This window comes from Microcaecilia unicolor, chromosome 5, assembly GCF_901765095.1.
Source record: "Microcaecilia unicolor chromosome 5, aMicUni1.1, whole genome shotgun sequence".
Lineage (NCBI taxonomy): Eukaryota > Metazoa > Chordata > Amphibia > Gymnophiona > Siphonopidae > Microcaecilia > Microcaecilia unicolor.
Genome location: NC_044035.1, coordinates 234,498,338 through 234,519,470, shown reverse-complemented (window position 1 = coordinate 234,519,470; position 21,133 = coordinate 234,498,338). Strand labels below are relative to the sequence as shown.

The 21,133-nt window shown below is 40.4% G+C and overlaps 1 protein-coding gene across 3 annotated transcripts in view; it reads left to right on the top strand.

The window, feature by feature from the left end:
- Positions 1 to 5,032: 5,032 nt before the first annotated feature.
- Positions 5,033 to 21,133, top strand: part of LOC115470596 (serine/threonine-protein phosphatase 2A regulatory subunit B'' subunit beta-like) — a 221,493-nt gene continuing 205,392 nt past the window's right edge. For 2 of the 3 annotated variants that reach the window (XM_030203886.1, XM_030203884.1), the window contains exon 1: positions 5,055 to 5,119. The gene's annotated coding sequence lies outside the window, so the exon portion shown is untranslated. Of the gene's footprint in view, positions 5,247 to 21,133 lie in introns of all 3 variants that reach the window. The other variant, XM_030203885.1, reaches the window with a different exon arrangement.

The following is a 21,133-nucleotide window of genomic DNA, read 5'->3' as shown; positions in this document are numbered from 1 at the left end:
AGGGCAAGCAGTTGCTTCCCATGTCTGTCTTAATAGCAGACTATGGAGTTTTCCTCCAGGAATTTGTCTAAACCTTTTTAAAACACGGATACACTAACCACTGTTACCACATCCTCTGGCAAAGAGTTCCAGAGTTTAACTATTCATTGAGTGAAAAAACATTTCCTCCTATTTGTATTAAAAGTATTTCCATGTAAATTCCTCAAGTGTCTCCCTAGTCTCTGTACTTTTGGAACAAATAAAAAAAATCTATTTACTTCTACTTGTTCTACACCACTCAGGATTTTGTAGACCTCAATCATATCTTCCCTCATCCGTCTCTTTTCCAAGCTGAAGAGCCCTAACCTCTTTCGCCTTTCCTCATATGAGAGGAGTTCCATCCCCTTTCATTTTGGTCACTCTTCTTTGAACCTTTTTTAATTCCGATATATCTTTTTTGAGATACGGTGACCAGAACTGAACGCAATACTCAAGGTGTGGACGCACAATGGAGCGATACAAAGGCATTATAGTATTTTCAGTCTTATTCACCATCCCTTTCCTAATAATTCCTAGCATCCTGCTTGCTTTTTTGGCCACCGCCACACACTGAGCAGAAGATTTCAGCGTATTATCTATAACGACACCCAGATCTCTTTCATGAGCGCTGACCCCCAAGGTGAACGCTAGCATCAGGTTACTATGATTCGGACTATAATAAAATGAGGAAACTGGTTAAAAAAAAACTAAAAGTTTCAGCTGCAAAGGTTAGGACACTAAATCAGGCCTGGATGTCATTCAAAAATACCATCTTGGAAGCCCAGTCCAGATGCATTCCACGTATTTGCAAAGGTGGAAAGAAGAGAAAACGTCAGCCAGCATGGTTAAAAGTGAAGTAAAAGAGGCCATTACAGCCAAAAGATTGAAGGACACAGAATGAAGGACCCAAATGAAGAAAATAAGAAACAACAAAAACACTGGAAAGTCAGATACAAAGCATTAATAAAGAAGGCTAAAAGAGAATAAGAAGAGAAACTTGCCACAGAGGCTAAAACTCACAGTAACAACATTTTCAGGTACATCAGAAGCAGAAAGCCTGCGAGGGAATCCGTGGGACCGTTAAATCATGAAGGAGCAAAAGGGGTGCTCAGGGAGGACAAGGCCATAGCAGAGAAATTGAATGAATTCCACCAAATAGGAGCCATTACAGAGAATAGTTTTTGATCTCAATCCTTCATCTTTCACATCTTTAAAAGATGGAACTTCCAATCATAAATCTTGACCTGATTGCAAGGTCCTTTCAGGACATGAGAATCAGGTGCTCAACATTCAGAGTTTTTATTTTTAAGAACAAAGGTTTTGAAAAAAACTTTAGGGGGTCTTTTACTAAGCTGCGGTAGTGTTTTTAACTCACAGTACAAAACAGATGGCAGTAAATGCAGAGATGCCTATAGGAATAAATGGGTGTCTTACCAGTTGATTACAAGAGGATCTTACGAGACTGGGAGACCAGGCGTCTAAATGGCAGATGATGTTTAATGTGAACAAGTGCAAAGTGATGCATGCGGGAAAGAGGAACCAGAATTATAGCTACGCCATGCAAGGTTTCACATTAGGAGTCACCGACCAAGAAAGGGATCTAGGTGTCATCTTGATGATACGTTGAAACCTTCTGCTCAGTGTGCTGCTGCGGCTAAGAAAGCAAATAGAATGTTAGGTATTATTAGGAAAGGAATGGAAAACAAAAATGAGGACGTTATAATGCCTTTGAATTGCTCCATGGTGCGACCGCACCTCAAATATTGTGTTCAATTCTGGTTGCTGCATCTCAAAAAAGATATAGTGGAATTAGAAAAGGTGCAGAGAAGAGCGATGAAAATGATAAAGGGGATGGGACGACTTCTCTATGAGGAAAGGATAAAGCGGCTAGGGCTCTTCAGCTTGGAGAAAAGACTGAGGGGAGATATGATAGAGATCTATAAAATAATGAGTGGAGTGGAACGGGTAGAAGTGAAGCGTCTGTTTATGCTTTCCAAAAATACTAGGACTAGGGGGCATGCGATGCAGCTACAAAGTAGTACATTTAAAATGAATCAGAGAAACTTTTTCTTCACTCAACGTGTAATTAAACTCTGGCATTCGGTGCCGGTGAATGTGATAAAGGCGGTTAGCTTAGCAGAGTTTAAAGAAAGGTTTGGACGGCTTCCTAAAGAATAAGCAGCATAAAACGTTTTGTAGTTTTTTGGGGATCTTGCCAGGTATTTGTGACCTGGATTGGCCACTGACAGGATGCTGGGCTTGATGGACCTTTGGTCTATCCCAGTATGGTAATACTTATGTAATGCAGAGTTCCTTGTACTGGCATATACCACAGTTTGAAGTTTATCATTCATCAAAAACTTCAAATTTTCAGACTGCAATGATTGAACAGGGTGATATTCCTGAATTACATCTTTAAGGTATCGAGGAACACAGAGTACAGTGCTCGGTGTACCAATTGTACCACTTTGTACTGTACCCGAGCAGTGCAAAGAGCGTAAGATTGATGATATGTGCTCAACCTAGACACACCTGCCATTTTGTATCACCTGCAGTGCTTGTATCTTTGATTTGGACAAATCTAAATACAACACATACATAATGAGGGAAGAGCTACCTTCATGCAGGAGTTCTGTTTGGATGTAAATGGCATTTTCTTTTTAAAATCTTTGTCTCCTGGCTGTGTTTTAGTATATAAAGAAAAAAGATAACTAAGGGAAAGCAGCAGTAGAAGAGATGGAGCTGAATGACATTTATATTTTGCAAATGGTGATGAATAGCTTGATGAGATGTCCTTGTCAGAACAGAGTAAATAATTTCTTAGCTATTTTAGCAGGTGTTAACAGTTGGGTAGGCTTAGGGAGGGAGGGGAGAGCAGAAGGGGAAGGGTTCTTGGGTTATGTTTCTCTGTATAAGTTTATATTGTACCATATTGAATGGTTCACTGGTTTTTCTTGGTCTGTATGAAGCTTATCTACCAACATGTGGTGCCTTGAGTAAACATGATTAAACAGTTAAGTTTTGGATGTAATCTGTAGAAGTTGTTGCTTACTTTTGCAGTGTGGTTATGGATGCTCTTTCTGCTGTGTGCATGTGGTAATGTTTGAATAACTGTCTATACTTATGGCTATGATTTCTGAACATGTAAAATCATTAAAGGCCAGACTTTTAAATGTCCAGTTGGATATATATGGTAATCTCAACTTTGTTAAATGTTTCTGACATATCCATCGACTTGCCCCCATGATGTTACTGAATTCTGTCTCACTGTATTTTCAAATGTAAGCCACATTGAACTCGAGTTTGCTTGGGATAATGTGGGATATAAATGTAAAAAAAATAAAAAAATCCTTTATCTTCCACCTTTTAAGGCACTGCCTATCCAATTGAAAGGTGATGGTTCACAGATTACAATTTAGAATAAATTAGTACCCTAACCAATGCTTCCTTTGAGTATATCCACATGCTGCACAAGCTGGAACGGTTGAAAATATAAGTGCGATCCTCGGCGTAACAATAGACCGCAACTTAACACTAGAAAGCTAAGTGACATCCACAACAAAGAAAATGTTCCATGCAATGTAGAAACTCAAACGCGTAAAACAGTTCTTCCCGAGGGAAACATTTCGCAACCTGATACAATCAATGGTACTAAGCCAGGTGGACTACTGCATTGGAATCTACGTGGGATGCAAAGAACAAACACTAAAGAAACTCCAAACCGCTCAAAACACGGCAGCCAGGCTTATCTTCGGAAACACGCGATTTGAAAGCGCAAAACCCCTCCGCAAAAATCTACACTGGCTCCCAATCAAAGAACGCATTGCCTTCAAAATCTGCACTATGGTTCACAAAATTCTCTAGGCGAAGCCCCGGGATACATGACAGACCTGATTGGCCTACCAACTAGAAACACATCCGGATCAACACGAAATATACCTAAATCCATAGACGGTCGGTAGCCCAACTGTTTGGGAGGCTAAAGGGGGCGGAGCTTACCTCCATACGCTCCGTGGCAGCGACGTCAATGAGAAAAAGACTACAGGCTCGCCGCCAGCTTCTCCTTCTCTCTGCACAAAGTGTCCCACCTTCTGCGGTGATGCATTTCCTGTTTCCGCGAGAGCGGGACACTGTGTGCAGAGAGAAGGGAGAAGCTGGCGGCGAGCCTGTAGTCTTTTTCTTCATTGACGTCGCTGCAACGGAAATAAAAGATAAAAATGCGCGAGGTGGGAGGGTGGGCTGCACCACAAGCGGAAGTCGACGATTGGGCTGGGGAGGCTTAGGCCTCCCCAAGCCTCTTATACGGGGCGCCTATGCCTAATCTGTACTACCCAAGCTGCAAAGGACTCAAATACAAATCTACCTACCATCCAACTTCTCCCACATAAGCACACAACTGTGGAACGCATTACCAAAAGCCTTGAAAACCAGGTACGACCACCTAAATTTCCGGAAATCACTAAAAACTACACTGTTTAAAAAAGGCATACCCTACCAACCCAACATAAATGCCGATTTGTACAACACACCAATACTAAAATACGTAAAGGACATAACACAACACTTCAGTTGAATGTTTCCCCAATGTGGCTGTGCCACATGAACTTTTGCCATCATCACTTTGTACTTGTTTACACCGGAGTCTGTACAAATGTAACAAATAAATAAATAAAATGCTACCAACAATAAAGAACGACACCGTACGTGCAGCAGCAGATATGTTTGCTTTGGGTGTACGGGGTGACGGCTAGGCAGGCTTCAAGTTTTTGATACCACGCCAGCTCTTGTTCTCAATCTAATCTCTTTGACCGAGAGGCTCGTACAGTCCCACGAAAGTCCTGCAAGAATTACTTCCATCCCCGTCAGATTCCCGCAAATCAAATTCCTGCGTGCAGCTCACCCACTTGAGATCGCCTACGGACACCCCACAATTTTCTTTCTCATGGGCTCGCCCCGCCCTCCTTGACACACTTCCGTTTCCGGCGAGGCAGGCTAGCAGCGGGACGCCTCAAATCGGCGCAGGCGCAGAGTGGGAGAGTTATTTGGGGTCGGACCACCGGGGAAGGAAAGCTACGGTGGGATTATTGATGGGTAATCTCAGGTATGAGTTTGATTGGGGGGAAGGTGCCGGATATCGACAGTAGGAGACCTGCTAGAGCGAGAAGTATGGAACAGAGAGACGGAGAGATGGCAGACCACGGGGAGGGAAGACCGGTCCCCAAATTCGTGTGAGGCGTTTTTTTTTTAAAGCATTTAGGCTTACAAAGTTTCATAGTAACTTATGGAACTTTGTAAGTCTAACAGCTTTGAAAATGTTGATATCTTTGGCATTGTGATGCAATCTTTGATGTATATTCAACCACTTTCTCTCTTTATCGGCTTATTTGGCTATTTCAAAGGGAATTTAGCTCCTGAAAGCTAGTCAAGAAATGCTTTTAGTTTAACAAAAAATATCACCCATTTCTGCTTTAATATAAGTCCAAAAACAAAAAAATGAACTTGCTAGCATAGCAGAGTATTAGAAGAATGACAGTGTTAAAGCATTTTCTAACCAATAGTAAGGTGATATTGATTCTTATCCAGCAGCCCTTTGCAGGAAAAGTGGAGAACAGCTCATTTCCAGTTTTTTCTTGCAATATAGTTGGCTAGCTGTAAATAGCAGGCCAAGTCTGCATAGTTTTGCAGTCAAATCAGGCCGCCTGACTAGCAGCCTCATATTTGGCCATTTGGCCGCTATAAAACCTAAACTGTCTAGCACTGAATAAGACTTAGCCGGTTAAGTTTGAGCTGGTCAAAAAAATTAAAAAAGAACGATATTCAATACTGGTCAGCAAAAACGGCCCGGCATTGACTATCTGGGGTCAGCGCTGATTACACCAGTCATGTGGGCTACCTCCCACTCCCACTGTCTCAATAGGCTCAGTGTCTTGTCTTAAAAAACAATCACTCATTTTACCAAATTTACATTTAAATCCTCATGCTTTCCAGTTCTAGAAATCCCAAAGCACTTATTTTATCTGAAAGTCCTGATGGGGCCTGTTTTACCCTACAAACTGGGCTTCCTCAGTGGTTGCAGTGCGATCAAATAGTAGCTATTCAATTCGTTAGCTGTAGCTCACAACACACTTCATAATGACAGAATTCTGAAACAATATAACCGATCTTAATTTGAAAATCTCTTCTTACTTAACAGTAACAAAATAACTCTTTCATTTCCATCTTATCTTTTATTGGAGCCGTAGTTTCAGACAATTTGAGAAAGAGTGGTTGCAAAGGTCACTATTTTATGAAAAGATCTATTGCTGGTATCGGTATATTGACATAGTTTTGCTTTGGAAGGGGACTGAAAGTGAATTAGGTTTACCTGTTGGATTAATTCCTGTAATGACAGCTTTCACAATGCAATGTTCACTTACCAGAATAAATTTTTTAGATGTGGATGTGGCTCAGAAAAGAGGTAGCTTTGAAACTGAAGTATATGTAAAATCTACGGATAGGAACACCACCTTAGCTGACTCCACTTGCCATCCAAAAAGGCTAAAGGACAGTTTACCTCCTTCACAATTGTTAATAGAAATAAATCAAAACATGAAAAAAAAAATAAGATGATACCTTTTTTTATTGGACTAACTTAATACATTTTTTGATTATCTTTTGAAGGGAACCCTTCTTCAGATCGGAAGTAAGCAAATGTTGACAAATAGAATATATAAGTGAAACACAAAAGCATTCCAATGACAGTCTCGCAGGAAGAGGGTGGGGTAGGTTAGGTGCGAAACAGGGAGAGATGGACGGCTGATAATTGGAAAAAATTGCTCTGATATGTGGAGGCATATTTTCAAAGCACTTAGATGTTACAGAGTAACATAGCATTTTCAATATGATGTCTAAATCCGACTTTGGACATTTTGCTCAAAATGTCCAGAATCCGAATAGCGAATATAGTGATTTTTGAAACAGCAAAACGTCTATTTTTTTTTTTTTATAACAGCCACTTGCTAGATGTTTTTACGCTGTGTGTTTCTTTTGCTCCATTTTTGAAAAAAAAAAAAGTTCTAGTGAAAAATGCACGAAATCAAGCCATGTAGGAGAAGCCAACATTCTTAGCAGACTGGCCACACAGACATCCCAGCAGTAAAGTGGAACACCTTATGGGGTACTGCAGTGGATTTCACATAAAAGCTCCCAGGTGAACATCTTACCGTTACCCCCTTACATTGTATGATGAACCCTCCAAAACCCACCAAAAACCTATTGCACCCAACTACACACCACTAAAGTAGCCCTTATGGCTACAGATGTCACCTATATGTGGGTATAGTAGGTTTTTGGTGGGCTCACACTTTCCAGCACAAGTGTAACAGAGTGGATTATGGGCCTGGGTCCCCTTCTCCTTAGTGCATTGCACTGACCACTAGGCTACTCTAGGGACCAGTTTGCTGCTGTAATAGGACTTGCCATAACATCTGAAGCTGTCAGAGAGCCTGGTATGTACTGTTTCATTCACATCTTTGAGGGGTGGGAGGGGGTCAGTGACCACTGGGGCAGTAAGGGGGGGTGGTCATTCCTTCATTCCTCCTGTAGTCATCTGGTCATTTAGGGACGTTTTTTGTGGCTTAGTTATTATTAAAACAGGTCTATCTAAAAACTTAGTAATTTTAGTCCTGGATGTTTTTGTTTTGTTCCATTGTGGCAGAAAATGTCCAAGTGTTAGGAACACTGTAATCACAATGAATCCTTGTGATTTGGATGCACTGCAAACGAAGTGCATAGATAAACGTCTGCAAAATAGGCGATTTGAATGTTTTGGCAAGCAAAACGTCCAAATGCTGCTTTATGCTACTCTTTAAACATTTCTATCTTTTGAAAATGAGCCTCAGAGTAACCTATGGAACTTTGTAAGTCTAAGTGCTTTGAAAATGCTTTAAAGAACAAGCAAAAATATTGATTTGTAAGTTAGAAGACAGAGAATATATAAAAAAAAGTGTTGAGCAGAACTTACAAAAGAGCTAAATTTAATAATCGGGATTTATTGCTCTGTCCTCAGTGTAATTCCTGTGAACAAAGGTCACTACTCCATCCTCATCCTCCTCGACCTATCCGCCGCTTTTGACACTGTCAATCACAACCTACTTCTTGACACACTGTCCTCCTTTGGGTTCCAGGGCTCTGTCCTCTTCTGGTTCTCCTCTTATCTCTCCCATCGTACCTTCAGAGTACATTCTCATGGTTCGTCCTCCTCCCCTATCCCGCTCTGTGTTGGAGTTCCTCAGGGATCTGTCCTTGGGCCCCTTCTTTTTTCAATCTACACCTCTTCCTTAGGCTCCCTGATCTCTTCTCATGGTTTCCACTATCATCTTTATGCTGATGACACCCAGCTTTATCTCTCCACACCAGACATCACTGCGGAAACCCAGGCCAAAGTATCGGCCTGCTTGTCCGACATTGCTGCCTGGATGTCCAACCTCCACCTGAAACTGAACATGGCCAAGACTGAACTTATTGTTTTCCCACCCAAACCCACTTCTCCTCTCCCTTCACTCTCTATCTCAGTTGATAACACCCTCATCGTCCCCGTCTCATCTGCCCGCAACCTCGGTGTCATCTTCGACTCCTCCCTCTCCTTCTCTGGGCATATCCAGCAGATAGCCAAGACCTGTCGCTTCTTCTTCTATAACATTAGCAAAATTCGCCCCTTCCTCTCCGAGCACACCACCCGAACTCTCATCCACTCTCTCATTACCTCTCGCCTTGACTACTGCAACCTACTCCTCACCGGCCTCCCACTTAGCCATCTATCCCCCCTTCAGTCCATTCAGAACTCTGCCGCACGTCTTATCTTCCGCCTTAACCGATATACTCATATCACCCCTCTCCTCAAATCACTTCACTGGCTTCCGATCAGATACCGCATACAGTTCAAGCTTCTCCTACTCACCTACAAATGCACTCGATCTGCAGCCCCTCCTTACCTCTCTATCCTCATCTCCCCTTATGTCCCTACCCGTAATCTCCGCTCTCAAGACAAATCCCTCCTTTCAGTACCCTTCTCCACCACCGCCAACTCTAGGCTTCGCCCTTTCTGCCTTGCCTCACCCCATGCTTGGAACAAACTCCCTGAGCCCATACGCCGGGCCCCCTCCCTACCCATCTTCAAATCATTGCTCAAAGCCCACCAATGTCGCCTTTGGCACCTAATCACTACACCTCTTCTCAGGAAATCTCAACTACCCCAACTTGACATTTCGTCCTGTAGATTGTAACTCTTCTGAGCAGGGACCGTCCTTATTCGTTAATTTGTACAGTGCTACGTAACCCTAGTAGCGCTCTAGAAATGTTAAGTAGTAGTAGTAGTGAACAAGATGCAGTTTCTACTTGTGTTATTCTGCTGGTAGCAATGAGATTGCCAGTATTATTAGAATAAACTGAGATTTGATTCAGCTTCATCCTGTATTTGAAGAAACATCATTAAGGATTGCTTTTTGGGGGAAAATAATTTAAAGGAAATTTTGAGTACAGCTTTGTGTAAGGGTAATAAGAAGGAAGCTTTTTGGTGACTTTAGGTATGGAACTTATAATGTTTGTAATATTACATTACAAAGCAAAGAGTTCATGAATCCAATAGGTAGAAAATATTTTTGAAGAATTTTACCACTCTGAGCATGTTTTTTATATGGTAAAATCATCCATGGCCAAAGTTATATGTTAGGATGACTTCAAGATGTCTACATACTAGGATATCTAAACATAAATCCAAGAACACTTACAACTAGAAAAAGAGTCCGCGAAAAAATTGATATCTACACAAAAATGTGGAACATAAAACAGATACTAAGGGGGCCTTTTACAAAGTTGCGGTAAAAATCAGCTTGTGGTAAACGCTGAGATGCTCATAGGAATATAATGGGTGTCTCAGCATTTACCACCAGCTGATTTTTACCACAAGCTAAAAATGCTAGTGCGGCTTTGTAAAAAATCCCCTAAATGCCCTAAACCTACTGTTTTAATTCAAATAAAAAAGAGAGGAAGAGGTCCTAGAAGTCTGTGGTACGCAAAACCTTTATACAGCACCCTGCTGATCATTGATCAGAAAAACACCTCCTATCCTACCATATATACTTTCTTTTTAGTCAATTCTTTTACACTCCATTTTAATAATATCATTTTTCATTTTACATATTCCAAAATATAAAATCAGCACACTTATCCATCAAGCTCTCTGCACTTCCCGATGGGGACCCATTTCACAAAGAGGCTTCCTCGGGGGATAATTCATGCTTCTTACTGCAAAACAAGATAATGCCAATAAAATCAAGCTTTGCCTCAGTGTCTGACTAGGCCAATTCCACTCTCCGCGCTACTCACAAACCGCTTCCATTTTACAGCATCAGCACTTGATTCCAAGATGGCACCCATTTTATCTTGGAGCTGCACAACATGTTTGATTACATTAGAATGTCAAGCATTTACAAACCCTGTTAATGGAGAGAGCTTTTTTTTAATCATTTATTTATAATTTTTCATTTTACAAGGGTCACTTGCAAACAGTAATACAGAGATGACTGTACATTAATACAATATTAGAGGAAAACAATCTCAACTAGATAAATGGATTATATACAATCTTTCTCTTTCTTAGACCACAAAATAAATAGGGAGAGTGAAACAAGACAAGGAGATCAATTAAACAACAGTAAACAAAGAAAACGTGGTATTAACCTGATTATCCCCAGTTAATCTGTGGGCAGCTCGTCGCGCAGCGGTCCCACACTTGCTGCACAGGGGACAAAACGCTGGTCATCGGCGGCTGACCCCCCCCCCATTGTCCCCTTCCTCTCAGTTAAGCTAACTGCAAATGCAGAGAGGAAATTTCAAGTAAACAAAGACAGAACTTCAGAGGACAGCTGGGCCGTTGAGCGTACGAGATTCAGGTCACCATCGTTCCACTCTCCCTAGTTTGGGACACTCTTTGGTTTCTCCTCAGAGACCTGTCTGATATGGGTAACCCTTCAGCATAGCCCTCTGAGTCATTGAAACACAGAAGCCCCTCCACCACTACAAGGTGGTGTCCCTTCGGAGGGGAATGGAGAGATCTTTAAGTTAAGGTGGAACACCAGCTGTCGTTCAGATTTTGTAGTCTGTAACAAAATTTATATTGGAAAGACAGCAAGAAGATTGAACAGACGAATAAATGAACATCGTTCATTTGTATGCCTTTGGTGGCATATCGCATGGCACAGAAACTACTACTACTACTATTTAGCATTTCTATAGCGCTACAAGGCATACGCAGCGCTGCACAAACATAGACGAAAGACAGTCCCTGCTCAAAGAGCTTACCGATGCTTTGTGATTGACAGAAGTTTGCCCACAGCACATGGGGGCGATTGAACCAAGAGACTTTTGAGATGTGAGCAGCGGTGGATATTTAAATTTGATGATTTGGAGCCTGTTAATCTAATTCATCAATAGAATGGACTGTGTTCTTATGAGCGTGTGTTTGGAACACGGTAGTTTTTATCCTCCAGTTTTCTGGCTGTTAAATTTCCCTATAAAGGTGGGGAAGAGTCCCTCTTTAAGTGATAAAACTATTTGATTGGGTAAAATATTGGCGTTCGGAGTTAAAAATGGGCATCATCTTGGAATCAAGTGTAGATTCTGTAGAATGGAAGAGGCTTGTGAGTAACGCAGAGAGTGGAATTGGCCTAGTCAGACACTGAGGCAAAGCCTGAATTTTTTTAAATTTAATTTTATTTATTATTATTCAAACAAGATCTTTACAAGTTAAACACTTGAGCGAGAAAAACGGACAAATATTAACATAAGTCAGCATAAACCATGAAAAAGAAAAAAAAGTAATTCCTCATTAGACCACAATTGGGGTGACGTGTTCAAAGGAAAAAAACTCAGGAGAGAAGCTTAGAAAAATATTTATCAGGAATGCTTAACATACTATAACCCCGCCCTCACATTATACTCTCAACTTACTGGATTACTACCCATGGTCACTTTTTTTAATATCTATAAAGGCACGCAATTGTTCTGGTAGAAAAAATACATATTTTAGTCCCATATATTTAACTACACATTTACATGGATAGTTAAGATAAAAGGATGCCCCCAATGCCAGAGTTTCCATTTTCAGGTTAAAAAAAGCGTTTCTCCTTTCTTGAGTTTGTTTTGTAACATCGGGGAATATCCAAACTTTCTTGCCATAGAATGAAGTTTTGTAATTTTCGAAAGGATAAACGCTTTACCACCTCTGTGTCTTGCTCAAATACAAACGAAAGAAGTAAAGTCGCTCTTTCAGAATCTTCAGATAGAGACGCCTCTAGTATTTCAGATACATTCATTGAATCTTTCTTATTAATTTCTTGAGGGATCATATCAAAAGTTTCCTCCGGAACCTTTTTATTTAATATATAATATATCCAATTTATCGGAGGAATAGCTTCTGGGGTATCATTCAAAATTTCAAGCAAGTATTTCTTGAATGCTTCCAATGGAGTAACACCTGGGGTTTTTGGAAAGTTAGCGAAGATTAAATCTATGATTATAGTTTTCAATCTGCTCAATTTTTCGATGTAATAACATTTTATCTTTTATCATTGTAGCTGACCTTGTAGCTTCTTCATGTCTTCTTTCACTTCAACCATTTGAGTAGTGAATTCTGCTTTTGTACCTTCTAAAGATGTAGGTAAAGTATCAACTGTACTCACTAAGGCAGAAACGTCTGTCGTGGATTTGGCCACCTTAGTATCCAGTCGTTGGAGAGCTTCATATACTCTCCAAAGTTACCATCTCTGGCTTCTGTATTAGAGCCTCAAGCTCAGTTAGAACTCCCGCAGGAGTCAAACCTCCGTCAGGACCCGCCTTCTCGGTACCTCGAACCAGAGGCCTACCCTCAACGTCTTCCGATTCGGGAGACCTCTGCTGGACCATCCTTTGGGGAGAGGCGGTGGGTTGAAAACTGGGGGAGAGAGAGTAACATCCAGCCCCAAGTCTCCAGGGTCAACTAGAGCAACAGCAAGTCGCCTCCTGGTATTTTGGTCGTGGGTTCTCGTAGCGAACCTTTCAGTGGATTGCTGTTGTGGAGAGGAGGTTCTGGCTGTCGAGGAACCAGCCTTGACCGTCCCCTTACGCTTGGTATGCGGCATTGAAACTGTTGAAAAAGAGAAGAGCAACCAGCCAAAGAGCTCATCCGCGATCAACAGCATGCCGCCAACTTGACACGCCTCCCGCAAAGCTTGAATTTTATTGGTGTTATCTTGTTTTGCAGAAAGAAACACATATTACCCCTGATGAAGCCTCTTTGTGAAACGGGTTCCCGTCGGGAAGTGCAGAGAGAAGCTTGATGAGAGAAGTGTGCTGATTTTATATTTTGGAATATGGAAAATGAAAAATGATATTATTGAAATGCAATTAAAAAGAATTGAATAAAAGAGGCGTATATATGGTAGGATAGGTGAGGTATTTCTGGTCAATGATTGAAGCCTATGTCTATAAGGTGCTGTATGAAAGTTTTTCATACTGCAGACTTTTCTGAGGCCTTTTCCTCTCTTTTTCATTTGAATTAAAACAGTAGGTTTTAGGGCACTTGGTGTCTGTTTTGTGTTCCACATTATGGTGTGAACATAAATCCAACCATTGGCTGCACATTGTATGCACATTGTATTCAATGCTCTCGCCAGTTTGACAGTTTAAGATGTCTTGTAATAGATCAAGCATCTACAGAAGAGGAGGTGATAGGATGAATCGCTTTCAACAAAAAAGTTTATTGGATTTATACATTAAATTCTGTGGAGCCTGTTAGACAACAATTCAGTTGAATAGAGTGCATTTTAACGCTATTTTCAATTGATGGCGCTTTGGTGCATGCGATTTGAGTTTCTTTGAGTGACTGTATTGCTCATGCGCTGTCTTAAAATACAAGTACAATTTTAGTCATCAGAGTGTGCTGGCTGAAACTGCTGCTCCAAGAACAGATAAGTAAGATGGAAATGAAAGAATTATTTTGTTACTGTTAAGTAAGAAGAGGTTTTCAAATTAAGATTTGTTATATTGTTTTGTTTCATTATTATCTCATCATGAACTGCCTTGTGGCCTACAGCTAATGAATTGAGTTAAATGGATTGAGTAGCTCCTGTTTGATTGGCGCTGCAACCCCCTGAGGAAGCCCAGTTTGTTGGGTGAGCTGGCCCCATTGGGACCTTTGGACAAGATAAGTGCTTTGGGATTTCTGGAACCGTATAGCATGCAAATATGGTGACATAAGTGATTGGTTTTAAAGACAGTAGGTCCAATATTGAAACTGTGGGAGGTAGCCCGCATAACTGCTGTGATTGATGCTGACCCCAGATATTCATGCTGGGCCGTTTCTGGTGACTGGCATTGAATATCCATTTTTTTTTTGGCCAACGCCAACTTATTTGGCTAAGTCAATTTTTAGCGCTGGCCAGTTAAGTTTATAGCAGCCAAAAGATAAGACTACTATGTAGGAGGTCTGTTTTGGCCGCTACACTTAGCTGGCTAAGTGCTGAATATTTGTGGCTAGCTGGCTATATTGAGCGATATAGCCAGTTAGCCACCAAGCACTAACTGTGAATATTCAGCAGAGATACTCAGCTATCTCCCGCTGAGTATTGGTGGTTAGCTGGCTAAATGCTGATTAACTGGCCAGGAGCCATTCCTGGCCAGTTATATAGTGCTGAATATCTGTGAGGACTGTGTTCACCTAATGCACTGTGCAAAATGATGGAGGTTTTTTTTTTTTTTTTTTAAAGACCAATGATGAGAAGTGGAACTGAGACAAGAACAGACTAGTCCAATGGTTCCCAAACCTGGTCCTGGAGGCACTCCAGCCTGTCAGGTTTTTAGGATATCCACAATGAATATTCATGAAAGACTTCCATGCACTGCCTCCACTGCATGCAAATTCACCTGACTGGCTGGGGTGCCTCCAGGACCAGGTTTGGGAACCACTGGACTAGTCTAATGAGTCTGTGATTCCGGTTGTTGAGGTCTCTTTTTTTTTTTTTTTTCCTCCGGATATAAATAGTATGATTCTTTTTTCATTTTATTCTTAATTTTCCATTGGGACAGTTAGATCCTTTTTTTTTTTTTGGCTGAAATAGATTCAGTAAATGTGCCAAACAACAAGAGGAGCTTGGCATCCCCTAAACAATACTTCCTACTGTCATGCCTTCCGCTCCAGCAAAAACATAGAGAGGTTTGGTAGCCCCAATATGACAGTTCCCACTTCTGCCCCAGTGGAGGTAGTGGGACTCAGTGACCCCAACAAAACACCACCAGAATCATTTCCAGGCCTCTTTTCCAGTGTAAACTGTACCCAGCAAAATAGATAACAGGAAATTATTTTTTGAATTTGAGGAAAAGAGGGTGGTATACTGCTAGACACCAGGGAACATTTTCTTAAATTTTTTTTTTGGTTGGGGGGGGGGGGGGGGGGGGTTGTCGAATCACAGTACCACTGTAAAGAGCTATGGCTGTGCTTCCCTGGACTTGGCAAAAAATTCTCACGGTAGCCAAACATTGAAAGTCACAGTTTCTTTCTCTGTATTGCCATGGAACACTTAATGCTCAATCCCTTTCTACATTGCTCAGTTTGTACAACCTACAGTAGCTTACTGCATCAGCCCTCTCGTGTCTAAATGAAAGAAAGCTTAGTAAATCAGGTCCTTAATAATACACCACTGCTGTTCAAGTACAGAGCCAGTAGCCCTCTCCCATCCATGCCATCTCTCTCTCTATCTCATATCCTTCACCTGTCAATTCTCAATCTGTTATTCTCCCACCCTGTAACCCTACCAGCCTCATTTCCCCATCCCACAGTCTCCCACCTATCAAGCCCTTATCCCCCTAATCTAGCTATCCCCTCCCAGTTAGCCCTCACCACACATGAATTCAGCCAGTCTCCACCCCTCATCCTCAAGCTAGCCTGGCAGTGCTCCATCTAATTATTTATCCCTCACAAGCCCTACTATCCTCTTCCCACCTCGTAGCATTCTAAAGGCTACTGCTGTTACCAAAAACAGAAGATCTGCTTTCCTGTCTACCTCATGCAGTTCAGAACTCTCATGCTTGTCTTGCAAGACTTCAGACCCAGTAACCAGCACAAAAGTTCATGAGTGCCATGTGACTCAAACTCGCTAGGAGACACAATAGAGGAAAGCAGAACTTAAAAGGGAAATTTTTAGTCACTATGATGCCCAGGGTTTGTTGAGCCCTGCAATAAGAAATATAATATCCACACACCATAAGATAGCAGAGTTATAAAGGTAATCAATAGAAATAAAACATGGAAAAGAAAATAAGATGATACCTTTTTTATTGGACATACCGTAACTTAATACATTTCTTGATTAGCTTTCGAAGGTTGTTCTTCTTCGTCAGATCGGAAATAAGCAAAAGTTGGTAGATGACAGTATATATGAGTGAAACATCAAAGCATTTCAGTGACAGTCACTGAAATGCTTTGATGTTTCACTCATATATACTGTCATCTACCAACTTTTGCTTATTTCCGATCTGACGAAGAAGGACAACCTTCGAAAGCTAATCAAGAAATGTATTAAGTTACGGTATGTCCAATAAAAAAGGTATCATCTTATTTTCTTTTCCATGTTTTATTTTGTTTTGTTTCTACTGATTAGCTTTAAAAGTGGACTAACATGGCTACCACACTTCTCTACTCAGTTATAAAAAAATTACTTTCAAAATAGCATACTGTGGATCACCCAAATATACTGCTGTATACAATTATCACAAAAATTGGAGGAAAAGACCACAAAAAGCCTTTGTTGCTTACATGTTTTCAAGAAAAAGAAAAAGCATCCACTAGGGACTCATCACTGGCCAAAAACCTCCAAAATCACTTATTTATTCAATATTATTCAAATAGGTTTTTTGAATGTATATATATTGCATAAGTACATAAGTATTGCCATACTGGGAAAGAACAAAGGTCCATCGAGCCCAGCATCCTGTTTCCAACAGTGGCCAATCCAGAAATACCCGGCAAGATCCCAAAAATGTACAAAACATTTTATACTGCTTATCCCAGAAATAGTGGATTTTCCCCAAGTCCATTTAAATAATGGTCTATGGACTTTTCCTTTAGGAAGCCGTCCAAACCTTTTTAAAACTCCGCTAAGCTAACCGCCTTTACCACATTCTCTGGCAACGAATTCCAGAGTTTAATTACATGTTGAGTGAATAAATATTTTCTCCGATTCGTTTTAAATTTACTACATTGTAGCTTCATCGCATGCCCCCTAGTCCTAGTATTTTTGGAAAGCGTGAACAGACGCTTCACATCTACCCGTTCAACTCCACTCATTTTATTAGACCTCTATCATATCTCTCCCCTCAGCCACCTTTTCTCCAAACTGAAGAGCCCTAGCCACTTCATCCTTTCCTCATAGGGAAGCCATCCCATTCCCTTTATCATTTTCGTCGCCCTTCTCTGCACCTTTTCTAATTCCACTATATCTTTTTTGAGATGCGGCGACCAGAATTGAACACAATATTCGAGGTGCGGTCGCACCATGGAGTGATACAAAGGCATTATAACATCCTCATTTTTGTTTTCCATTCCTTTCCTAATAATACCTAACATTCTATTTGCTTTTTAGCCGCAGCAGCACACTGAGCAGAAGGTTTCAACATATCATCGACGACGACACCTAGATCCCTTTGCTGGTCCATGACTCCTAACGTGGAGCTTTGCATGACGTAGCTATAATTCAGGTTCCTCTTTCCCACATTCATCACTTTGCATTTGCTCACATTAAACGTCATCTGCCATTTAGACACCCAGTCTCCCAGTCTTGTAATTTTTCACGATCCTCCCGCGATTTAACGACTTTGAATAACTTTGTGTCATCAGCAAATTTAATTACCTCACTAGTTACTCCCATCTCTAGGTCATTTATAAATATGTTAAAAAGCAGCGATCCCAGCACAAAGCCCTGGGAACCCCACTAACAACCCTTCTCCATTGAGAATACTGACCATTTAACCCTACTCTCTGTTTTCTATCTTTTAACCAGTTTTTAATCCACAGTAGAACACTACCTCCTGTCCCATGACTCTCCAATTTTCTCTGGAGTCTTTCATGAGGTATACACAATATCAACCTGGCTCCCCTTTATCCACATGTTTGTTCACCCCTTCAAAGAAATGTAGTAGATTGGTGAGGCAAGATTTCCTTTCACTAAATCCATGTTGACTTTGTCTCATTAATCCATGCTTTTGAATATGCTCTGTAATTTTGTTCTTAATAATAGTCTCTATTAAAAACCGAAAATAAAATATTTGAATAATATTGCATAAGGAGTTCTTTTACAAAGACGCACTAGCCTTTTTGGCACGTGCTAAAAATAAGCATGTGCTAAACGTTAGTCGCCCATATATTTCTATGGGCATCACTAGCATTTAGCGCTCACTAATGATTAGCGTGCCCTAAAGCTGCTAGCATGCCTTTGTAAAAGGACCCTTAAGTGATTTTGGAGGTTTTTGGCCAGTGATGAGTTTGAGCCCTAATGGATGCTTTTTTTTCTGAAAACGTGCAAGCCCCACAAGCTTTTTCAGGTCTTTTCCTCTTATTTTTGTGATAATTGTTTGCAACAGTATATTGGGTGATCCACAGTAAGCTATTATAAAATAAATACCAAAAATACCGGTGCATGTCTTTATTTGGGGTTGGCAGATGCAGAACTTTTTTTTAATTTATTTGTTTTTATTAAAGTACACAAATTTAGTAACAATAGAAAAAATTGCACCAATCCTAACTCACAATAAATCAAAGAAAAATTAGATCACAGGATAACATTGTCACAAATCTCATCCGCTATGAGAGGATGTGGAACTTAAGTCTCCCATGTGGTCTTTGGATACACAGTAACCAAGGCCAGTTTGTTATACATTTGAAACAGACAAGTTGTTTTCTTACCAATTACAAACATTCCAAGAGAGCCCATGTGGCCCATTATCTATTTTGTTGGGATCTGACTATTCACACAGTCCTGCCCGTCTAGCCTTTTTTTTTTTATTGTTATTACTAACTTTCAGTACTGCATGCACTAATGTCTTTCAAACTGTAGCAATTTCTTCATTTTTACTTTGTACAATATTGTAGCCCTCAATATATTTTCACACCAGTCTCAGCTTATGATAAACCATTCAGACAACAATCTTGAAATAAGTTTTCATTATTAAATTTGGACTCCAAATGACTCCTTGATTTTGCACCTTGGCCTTAAAGGGGAAAATAATTTTACCTAGCTGCAGCAAGCCTGAATGATCAGGAGCTACACTGCAACTGATCCTAAGGGTCTCCATTTTCTTAATATTGAAAGCAAGGTTGATTCTCTAACCAGTTATTGACTTCATTCAGTCAGCCAAAGGAAAGCCTGTCCAGAAATAGCTGCACATTGTCAGCATACACTCTATATTTAACCCAAAAGAATTCAGCAGCTCTTCATTATGTTGCAAACATACCAAACAACTGGGAAAGAGCTGACCTATGGGAAACCTCTGAAGTAAGCAGCTTCCAAGCATACCTGCTTTTCCCATTCTAACTTGTTAGATGGTTTGATTTATTATGTACAGGCCATTACCAAGGATGAATATCCCAAATGCCCAGAACTTTGAAGCAGTGGTGCAAAACTTAACACTCAAAAGCCAATAAAATATCTAAAAGGACTATCAGAATAGAGTGTGAATCATACAGTATGATCTATGCTGTGCCCTCTGTAGAAGCCAGCCTGGAAAGGGTCCTCTAAGAGCTCCATACAGAGATATCAGAGATGTTTTAAAAGGACTGTTTAAATTATCTCCCAGAGAAAAAGATTATTGATGAGACAATTTATTTTTTGCACAGGTTGAAAGCTAGTGCTATTTGAAAAGGAGTGGGGGAGTGCATCATCCTTCCTCAAGGAAGCATTAATCATCAAGAATGTTTTCATAAGTGCAAGGGTGGTCAAAGACCTACTACACACCGGCAACAATTCATCTCGAGAGTATAACCAGCTGAAAGTATCCCAGACGTTGTTGGGATCTGCTAAAGTTGGGGTGGGGGGAGGTGGTAAGAAATAAAAAGGACTTGTGCAGTGTTTCAGTTGTTGAGGTAAAAAAAAAAAAGAATTGCCATTCCAGTGGCATGCAGTCAGGGTATTTAAGGGATTGAATCAATAGCTCTGCCATTAACTCTTTTATTTATTTATTTTTAAAAAAAATGTTTTTTGTTTTTTTTTTGGAGGGGGGGGGGGGGGTTCTGTAAAGTTTACAGTCAAATCAAATTAGGGCTTATATACCACTAATCTCCCCTAATCAGGGTTCAGTGTGGTTTACAATAATCAAAAAGTCATTACAGAATATATAGAATTGACAGAGAACGTCAGAGAAGGGGAACGTAGTCACTGGTATAGAGTCAGAGTTGTTGGCCATGTGACAATGGTTCTAGTAGGGAACCATTCCCAGACACTATCGTGCAACTGGTGGTGTCAATGAGGGATTTATAGATGTGGGGCAAAACATAAAAGGTGGGAGTAACAGGATACTGAACTAATAGAATATCCTTTTTTTTGGAGGTCAAAAAACCAGCTTCATGAGCCAACGTAATTTCTTTTATCTCTTCTTGGAGTTTTGATGTTGGATCCTCAACTAACTGTACATAAAATTCTTTATCAAGTATTTGTCTATATACTTCGTTGATATATTTCTCTCCATCCATACCCATTATTCCACCTCCTTTGTCCGCCGGCTTGATCATGATGTCTGTATTGTGTGAAAACGAATTCAGCTCTTTATACTTGTCTTGTTTCAAATTGTAAAAAATGTTTACTTTTTGATGTTTGCCCAAGATGCTGTATTTCATCTAGTACACATTTGTAGAAGGTAGAGATAACTGGATCTGGCGTTCAAGGTGGGATCCACTTTATGCTTCTTTTCAAAACAGTTGAATAATGGACGATTCTTTATCTAAAAAAACATAAAAACAAAGGTGCTCAATTCAGATTGTGAAACATCCAAATAAAGTATGTGCATATCATACCAAACCTTCCATAAATCACTGTGTTTTTATTGATTAACA